The sequence below is a fragment of the Dermacentor albipictus genome, chromosome 10 (genome assembly GCF_038994185.2).
Source record: "Dermacentor albipictus isolate Rhodes 1998 colony chromosome 10, USDA_Dalb.pri_finalv2, whole genome shotgun sequence".
Taxonomy (NCBI): Eukaryota; Metazoa; Arthropoda; class Arachnida; order Ixodida; family Ixodidae; genus Dermacentor; species Dermacentor albipictus.
In genome coordinates this window covers 51742296-51749051 of record NC_091830.1, presented here as the reverse complement: position 1 = coordinate 51749051, position 6756 = coordinate 51742296, and the positions used below count along the sequence as shown (strand labels likewise).

At 50.3% G+C, this 6756-nt stretch overlaps 1 protein-coding gene across 2 annotated transcripts in view; it reads left to right on the top strand.

Moving 5' to 3' along the window:
- The window catches only part of jing (AE binding protein 2 jing), a 177947-nt gene that overhangs the window by 95860 nt on the left and 75331 nt on the right, over nucleotides 1–6756 (top strand). The window lies entirely within an intron of this gene.

Sequence of the window (6756 nt, the reverse complement as noted above, 5' to 3'; positions counted from 1 at the left end):
TCTGTGTGTCGCAAGTGGCTCCTCGTGGCTTTGCCGTTATAGTAGTGGCCTTGTCCTCGCCTTCTTTTTTTCCGCGCCTTATCCGGGGGACGTCGTCTCTGCCTTATACGCCAAGCGATATGCGGGCTAGCCGACGCCTGTTTATTCACATAGCTCGCGCTTCGCAGCTTGTCAGATCGGGTTCTGCGCAGTTACCAGCAGGACTTGCCGCGCTAAGCTCGCCTTCGCCAGGATTGGATGGACCCTTTATGCGAAGCCTACTAGCCGCACAACCACGCTCTTCCTTGCTGCGCCGCGCGCGGCCGCGTAGCTACCATATGACGTCATAACAGCTGCAAAAGCGGAGGCTCAACTCGTGCGCTCGCTTGCGGCCGCGTAGCTACATAGCCGGGTCTCAGCTCGTGCGCTCGCCTGCATGAGTTGTTTCTTCGTCTAGCCGAACCAAATATAGCCAAGCAACAGCAGTTCACCAGGCTAAACAGTGGTTCAACAACTAAAATAAAGGCTAGTATGCTTCGCATCCTGGGCTTAACCTTAGCTAAGCCACAGCCATTTTTTTCTGATCCTTCAGCATGCCGCAGCGCGCGCTGTAATGCACCGTATACGTCGCGTAGCTTGGCGCATTATGGCCTTGACGGCTGTGATCGCGTGCTTGATGCAGCTTGTGCGACTTTTTGCCATCGACGTGCAGTAGTTGGCCGTGGAATGACCCCGAACGTGTACACGCTCACCACGTTAGCTTGGAAATTCTCAGATGGGATGGCTCGTTTCCGGATTCAGCATTGTTGCTCGCCTGCTGCCATTTATTTGTTCAGTAACAGGACGCGTAGTCGTCTCAAATTTTTTAACTTGTTCCTAGTGGCGGCAAAGCGTCTTCGCACTTTTGTGAACCGGCTACAGAGTGCGCAAGTACGCTAATGTGCAAAGGCAGTGTCCTGCATTGCCTTCGTACAATTCGCGCACTTTCGTAAACATTCTGCGTTGTGACTTGCTGGACGGATCTTTCTTTCTTTCCATTTCTTTCCCCTTTTCCCCCCTTCTCAAGCGCTCTGTCACATGGCGCGTGCTCGCGCGCATTGCAAACACTACTGCTTACTTGTCTAAGGATCGTTTGCAATGTGTGTGGCAATGCTTTCTGAAAGTCGTCTTCCGGTGTACCGGCCCGCAGGGTTGTAGCCGTTTTTCAGGTTTATTCACGCCCACAGGCAACACTAGTGCTGCGTGTGACTAAACGGTAAGCGGCAGTGAGGGAGCGTAGACAGTTCATTCGTGTTCTGGGGGGACAGGGATTGGAAACGGGAGGAAACAGAGATGGGCCGCTGAGAGAGAACGGCGTCCACCGCCTCCCCTCGGCGTCACTTCGTCTTCATTAATCTGGGCCATCTTGACATGCTCTTGGCCCCGGCTTAACACTCCCCACGAGAACAATCTATCTATCTATCTATCTATCTATCTATCTATCTATCTATCTATCTATCTATCTATCTATCTATCTATCTATCTATCTATCTATCTATCTATCTATCTATCTATCTATCTATCTATCTATCTATCTATCTATCTATCTATCTATCTATCTATCTATCTATCTATCTATCTATCTATCTATCTATCTATCTATCTATCTATCTATCTATCTATCTATCTATCTATCTATCTATCTATCTATCTATCTATCTATCTATCTATCTATCTATCTATCTATCTATCTATCTATCTATCTATCTATCTATCTATCTATCTATCTATCTATCTATCTATCTATCTATCTATCTATCTATCTATCTATCTATCTATCTATCTATCTATCTATCTATCTATCTATCTATCTATCTATCTATCTATCTATCTATCTATCTATCTATCTATCTATCTATCTATCTATCTATCTATCTATCTATCTATCTATCTATCTATCTATCTATCTATCTATCTATCTATCTATCTATCTATCTATCTATCTATCTATCTATCTATCTATCTATCTATCTATCTATCTATCTATCTATCTATCTATCTATCTATCTATCTATCTATCTATCTATCTATCTATCTATCTATCTATCTATCTATCTATCTATCTATCTATCTATCTATCTATCTATCTAATCTCGTATTATCTCTCCCTTTCTCTTTATAGGTGCGAATTTGTTCCCTCGCGCGAAAACCCAGGAACGAGCAGATGCGAGACTAAACCGAGAAAAAAAGAGGGAGCTTCTACCTAATTCCTTTCTTTTTCTTCTCTTTTTTTCTCGCTTTTGCCCGCTTCCGTTCCCGACGGCGTCTCTTCTCTGGCGCTCCTGCCGCTTAGATTGATGACGTTTCCCCCTAGATTGATGGCGTTCCGCGGTTTGTATTATATAACCGTTGCTCCCGCTTCTGCGTCTTTCTCTCTCTCCCTCGAATAGAGTGTTGCTGTGAGGGTGATGACGCAAGCGATGATGAGCGTATATCGGGCGTTGTCGCCTCCGCCGCTGCCTTGGCATCTGCGCGGTCGGCACTTGAAAGAATGCGACCTCGAAGGTCCTTTGCACGAAGCGCTAAAACGCCCTAAAAAAAAATAGAAATGAAGTAGTTGCGCTAGCTATTTCGCTCGAGTTACGTAAGTATCCTCTGGTTAAGCTCTTTGTGACTGTTATTGAAATAGCCTTTGCTGCCTCGTTTCATAGAGTGGAATGGATGAAATGGTCGCCCTAGTTGTCGCGGGCGCATACTCATTGCACTGCTAACCGCGATAACCGTCAGCGAGGTTGGGGAAGACAGAGCAGACGACTATAACCGGCCGTATTCTCAAACTCCCCTCCTCCGCCCGTCGCGAAGCCTTCGACCTCGGGAGTGGGCGCTGGACTGCGAGTGATAAGATTTAGCCATTGAGGAAGTCCGGAAAAGCGGCGCGTTGGCTATACCCTACGCTGGAGATCGACGCGGAGGGCAATAGAAACATAAGAGGGAGAGATTTAAAGATTCATGGAGTTAAAGAGGTAGAGATACATATAGTGAGCGAGAGAGAGAGAGACAGAGGTGAGAGTTAAAAGATACGGAGAAGTATAGTTCGCTGAACGCATACTCGCACGTGTAGAATATCACGTCGTCAAAAGGTAATCGCGCAGGAACAGCGCTTTAAAACGCCGTTATAAAGGAGACAGCTTGAGTACCGAGCCACGATTAGTCGCGATACTGTCGAATGGAACCTTGAACGCGAACACGTGCAAAGTTGCACCCCAACTCGACCTTCCGTCTTGCAAAACATAATAAGGCCTTAGATTTGTTTCAAGGTCGCGTTGTGAGGTACAGAAAATATCACGCGACCCAAGGAAGGTAGAAGCGAACCAAAGCATGTACAGCTATGTATAAGATTATTAATGATTAGCAAAATGATTTATTAGTAATTGTATTAAGGCAGATTACGGTGGATGAAGGAGGATTAACGTGCATTAGGGTGGATTTAGGAGGACCTTGGATTAGGGTGAATTACAGTAGGCTTTACGAGGCCTTCGCCTTCGCGTCTCCTAGGCGATAGCCAAGGACACCTGGGTCCTTTCTTTTTGTGTTCGGTGGTGATCCATTGCGAAGTTATGCAGAAGTGGGCGAAGGTGGGTTTATTGATTCAGCAATGTCATCAAAAATAAATAGCGCAAGTCATCACGCTTTCCTATGTGGATCCCGAGTACTTTTATCCACAGGAATGCTGATGTGTGTTTTCAACGGAGTGGTTGTTGTAATGTTGATGCTAAGTCATTAACTGTTACACAACATTAAGCTAATGCAAGCTGCTGTGTAGTCTTTATCGCACAATTTTTAATGTGTATTCTGTACCGAGTGGCTGCTGTGATGATGATGCTAAAATTAATTATAATTGTTTACCTTGCGGTATGTTTCTGATGGCTCACGAGGGGCACATTAAGACGTAAGCAGAAATTCCTTAACTATTTTCTTAAGGGACGGGAATACGGGAAAACCACGGCGCCCGTATTTTCCGCATCTCCGTGGTAATATAGCTAAAGCGCTATTTATTTATATGTGCAGTGTCGTGGTTGAGTATTCTGTTCCGTATGACTCATTATCATCATTATCCCGTTTTTTTTTAAATGTCCACTGCAGGATGAAGGCCTGTCCCTGCGATCTCCTATTACCCATGTCTTGCGCTAGCTGATTCCAATTTACGTCTGCAAATTTCCTAATTTCCTCAGCCCACCCACTTTTCTGCCGTCCTCGACGGCGCTTCCCTTCCTTGGGCGCCCATTCTGTAACTCTAACGCTCCACTGGTTATCACCCCTACGCATTATCCGTATGATTCGTCTGGCCGCTTTATACGAAATCGTGTTCCTTTGTTCCCTGCCTTAGTTTGTTGTGACTGTGTTGTTGCCCGCCGGTTCGAGCCCGCGATATCAATCGCGCGTTCGTTCCGTAATTAAATTTTCCGTTATGCAAACGCGCGTATATGCTTGCGAAAGACGGCGCGGGAACCGCGACTCGAAAACAACCGCCTCTGGTTTCCTGTTTACGAAACGGGATTGTCTTTCGGCTGCGATGTAGCGACGAACAGCGGGGTTATATAGGCTATAGGACGGCCGAGACGTTTTGTGAGAAAAGTCAATGTCAGAATTTCGTGGGCTCCCGTCGCGTTGGGTTCTCGGGGGCACGCAAACAAGGTAACGGTGCCTCCGCGAAAAAGTAGGAGAGAAGAAGGAAGGCGGTCGCAGCGACCCGATTCTCATCTTACCTCCAACCTTGACCGCGCAATTAATTGGTATATAACTGTTTACAGGTAACGTCGTGCGCATATCGACGTTGAATAGCTCTGCGCACTCCCTCCCCTCTCACGCCCCCCCCCCCCCAACACACACGTGTGTGTGTGTGTGTGTGTGTGTGTGTGTGTGTGTGTGTGTTTGCGTGTGCGTAGGTTAGCATATAAAGTAATATGGCGTACTGGTCACGGACGCTGCGCCACAGCCGCCAGAGGGCGGCTATCAGGCTCCCGCTTCTGAGCGTTTTTCGATGACGTAGGGAAGGGCGTTTCCCTAGAGTTTCCCTAGGGCGTTTCCCCCTGATGCCAGTAGCCAATCAGGGCTATCGTTCCCGCGCGGGTGTTTTCGACCGCGCATCGTGGGGATGAGCGAGGGCGTCCCTTCAAAAGCGGTTCGCCGCCGATCGAGCACCTCTGTGTCCGCCGGTTCTCTCCGGCGGGAACGCGTCTCATGCGCGTGGACTGCACGTGCCCGTTGCTCGCGTTGCCTGCCTTCCTGGGGAAGCTGCGTGCTGCTCTTCGCCCAGGAAAGAGGAACCGGCGCGTCTGTCTTCTCGAATTTCGGTATGTGCGCAGCACGCGCTCGCCCGTGGCGGTCTCGGCGTCGAAATCCGAAACGTCGCGTGGGGTGCACATATGCGACCGCGTCATCGTCCCGGCGTCGTTCTCTCTCGCCAAGCGCATAATCAGTCTGTTTTTTTCCCGACTTGGTTCTCTACGCGTTTGAACAGTGCGCATGCTTTTCCGTACTTGAGCGTAACCCCCTCCCCCTCTCTCTCTCCCCCCGCTCCTCCTCGAGTTTTGCACGCCGGCGTTAGCGTAGCTCGAGCTGCAAGACCGTGCGCCGCGGTTGCGCCGGGATAGCGCGGCCGCGCGGCGTCACGTGGTTTCGACCTCCCCCCGCGAGCGCGCGACGCGGTGACAGCGGACGCGTGGGTACGCTCGCGTCGCGTGCAAGACGGCTGCGGTGGGGGACCGGCGCGCCCCCTTCCGGAAGCCGCGTGCGACGTCGTCGTGCCGAGACCCCGGTTGGCCTGGTCGGCGACGTTAAGCTCCGCGCCACAGGGCTCGACGCCGCCGCACCGCCAGTTGCTTGAAAAAGTGTCTGAACATTTATCGGTGTACCAATGGCGCGTGATTTCCCTTGTTCGGCTGTAAGAGTCGCGCGCGTGAATTCAAGAGCTCCCTCCTTCTCCCGGTGGGTTCCGAGCACAGTCCAGCGTGGAAGTCACGAGTCATGGAAGTCATGAACTTTCGAGCTTTTACTGTACATGTGCATATCGTTTTTTCCCCAAGAAGTTCGTTTGTGATTGACCTTATGGAACGCGCTCGTGGTTGTAATAGTTGAGGTCTCGTCCTGTCTTGCCCATTCTGGCCGCGGCTGCTTTCCTGCGAGACTTCCTTTTCGGGTGGACAGCGATTTGTGACGTGCGACCTCGTTCCATCTGACGTCTGGTGCCTAGCCGTGGTGATGTTCCGCGTGGTGGTTGGACTCGGAAGCGACCGCTTGGGGACGAACGGTTGCGTCGTCTCGTGGGAACGGCGGATCAATCCCGGACGCGGCATTATCGGCGCACGTCCGTCTTTAAGCGTCCACTGCACTAGCGCTCCTGTAGCTGGGAACTACGAACCTTCGAAGTGCCCCTGGCGGCTTTGCACCGGCCATACCGAAGAAATCGCAGTGTTCTTTGCTTGCTTCCGCTCTTAAGTCCCGTTGTGGACGCAGTTTTCGCCCTTTGGGAACGAGGGGGTCTTCTTTCTTCCCCGCTTCCATGTCCGTCGGCAAGGATGTGTAAGTAAGTTTCCCAGTGTTTGAAGGAATAATCTTTGACCGCGAGTACTTCGGCTTCGTACCCGCCGTGGTTGCTCAGTGGCTATGGTGTTGGGCTGCTGAGCACGAGGTCGCGGGATCGAATCCCGGCCACGGCGGCCGCATTTCGATGGGGGCGAAATGCGAAAACACCCGTGTGCTTAGATTTAGGTGCACGTTAAAGAACCCCAGGTGGTC